Source organism: Pituophis catenifer, unplaced genomic scaffold, assembly GCF_029215685.1.
Source record: "Pituophis catenifer annectens isolate HBS135680 unplaced genomic scaffold, rPitCat1.0.hap2 SCAF_39, whole genome shotgun sequence".
In the NCBI taxonomy this organism is placed as follows: domain Eukaryota; kingdom Metazoa; phylum Chordata; class Lepidosauria; order Squamata; family Colubridae; genus Pituophis; species Pituophis catenifer.
The window spans coordinates 265,001-267,500 of NW_027256919.1; positions in this window are offsets into that span (position 1 = coordinate 265,001).

Here is a 2,500-nt window from a genome sequence, read left to right on the forward strand (position 1 = left end):
GGTGCCCGCGACGGGCAGTCGTCCCGGTCTACCGGGGCCCCGGCCGGATCAGCCTTTCTGTTTCCCCCGCCACGATGGATGCACGGGATCCCGGCTCCGGCGCCGCGGGCCTCGGTCGGGGACCTCCGCCTTCGCCTCGGTGCCCACGCCGGACCCCGGGGGTGTCCGCGCCGGGCAGTCTTCCCGGTCTACCGGGGCCCCGGCCGGATCAGCCTTTCTGTTTCCCCCGCCACGATGGATGCACGGGATCCCGGCTCCGGGTCCGCGGGCCTCGGTCGGGGACCTCCGCCGTCGCCTCGGTGCCCCCGCCGGACCCCGGGGGTGCCCGCGACGGGCAGTCGTCCCGGTCTACCGGGGCCCCGGCCGGATCAGCCTTTCTGTTTCCCACGCCACGATGGATGCACGGGATCCCGGCTCCGGCGCCGCGGGCCTCGGTCGGGGACCTCCGCCTTCGCCTCGGTGCCCACGCCGGACCCCGGGGGTGTCCGCGCCGGGCAGTCTTCCCGGTCTACCGGGGCCCCGGCCGGATCAGCCTTTCTGTTTCCCCCGCCACGATGGATGCACGGGATCCCGGCTCCGGGTCCGCGGGCCTCGGTCGGGGACCTCCGCCGTCGCCTCGGTGCCCCCGCCGGACCCCGGGGGTGCCCGCGACGGGCAGTCGTCCCGGTCTACCGGGGCCCCGGCCGGATCAGCCTTTCTGTTTCCCCCGCCACGATGGATGCACGGGATCCCGGCTCCGGCGCCGCGGGCCTCGGTCGGGGACCTCCGCCGTCGCCTCGGTGCCCACGCCGGACCCCGGGGGTGTCCGCGCCGGGCAGTCTTCCCGGTCTACCGGGGCCCCGGCCGGATCAGCCTTTCTGTTTCCCCCGCCACGATGGATGCACGGGATCCCGGCTCCGGGTCCGCGGGCCTCGGTCGGGGACCTCCGCCGTCGCCTCGGTGCCCACGCCGGACCCCTGGGGTGCCCGAGACGGGGAGAGGGCCGGGTCTACCGGGACGGCCTCGGGCGGGTCCGGCTTACCGGGGCCCCGGCCGGATCAGCCTTTCTGTTTCCCCCGCCACGATGGATGCACGGGATCCCGGCTCCGGCGCCGCGGGCCTCGGTCGGGGACCTCCGCCGTCGCCTCGGTGCCCCCGCCGGACCCCGGGGGTGCCCGCGACGGGCAGTCGTCCCGGTCTACCGGGGCCCCGGCCGGATCAGCCTTTCTGTTTCCCCCGCCACGATGGATGCACGGGATCCCGGCTCCGGCGCCGCGGGCCTCGGTCGGGGACCTCCGCCGTCGCCTCGGTGCCCACGCCGGACCCCGGGGGTGTCCGCGCCGGGCAGTCTTCCCGGTCTACCGGGGCCCCGGCCGGATCAGCCTTTCTGTTTCCCCCGCCACGATGGATGCACGGGATCCCGGCTCCGGGTCCGCGGGCCTCGGTCGGGGACCTCCGCCGTCGCCTCGGTGCCCACGCCGGACCCCTGGGGTGCCCGAGACGGGGAGAGGGCCGGGTCTACCGGGACGGCCTCGGGCGGGTCCGGCTTACCGGGGCCCCGGCCGGATCAGCCTTTCTGTTTCCCCCGCCACGATGGATGCACGGGATCCCGGCTCCGGCGCCGCGGGCCTCGGTCGGGGACCTCCGCCGTCCCCTCGGTGCCCACGCCGGCCCCCGGGGGTGTCCGCGCCGGGCAGTCGTCCCGGTCTACCGGGACGGCCTCGGGCGGGTCCGGTTTACCCGGGCCTCGGCCGGCCTAGAGTGTTTCTGTTTCCCCGCCTTGATGGATGTACGGGATCCCGGCGCGGGGGCCCCGGGCCTCGGTCGGGGACCTCCGCCGTCGCCTCGGTGCCCGCGCCGGGGCCCTGGGGTGTCCGTGACGGGCAGCCGTCCCGGTCTACCGGGACGCTCGGGCGGGACCGGTTTACCCGGGCCTCGGCCGGACCGGAGTGTTTCCGTTTTCTGCTTCCCTGCCAGGATGGCTGCGAGGGGTTGATTGAAAGAGCTGGTTTGACGTGAAAAGCTTGACTTCAAGTGAAAAGTTTGTTACAATTTCTGCCATCTTCCTTCCTCCAAAGTTTTGGGTGTAGTTTTCCCAGAGGAACCTCTCGTAGGCCTTTCATTTCTCATCTTAACTTCCCTCATTTATTCCATATTTTCCTTCCTCTTGCCGAATGGCCGAATCCAGTCCATTTCTAGTCAAGGAAATTATTCTTATTTCTTGCTGACCTATTTGCTTTGTGGAGCAAGTCGTTCTTAGGTCCCTTTGTTCTTTCTTCAACTTCTTCTGCTCCTTCTCTCGACGCTTTCTCGTCTTGTTCTCTTACTTGGCTCTCTTTTGGCTGTTCTTTCTTCTCCTCCCGTCGTCCGTCCCCACTTTCATCTCTCCATCTTTCCTGTTCTTGGTCATCTCTACGTTGTTTATCAAATAATTCCGCTTTCTCTCTTGAATCTACTCGATATCTTTGCTCTCGCCAGCTCGCCGATATTTTGTGCTTTCCCGTCGTGTTTCCCATCCATT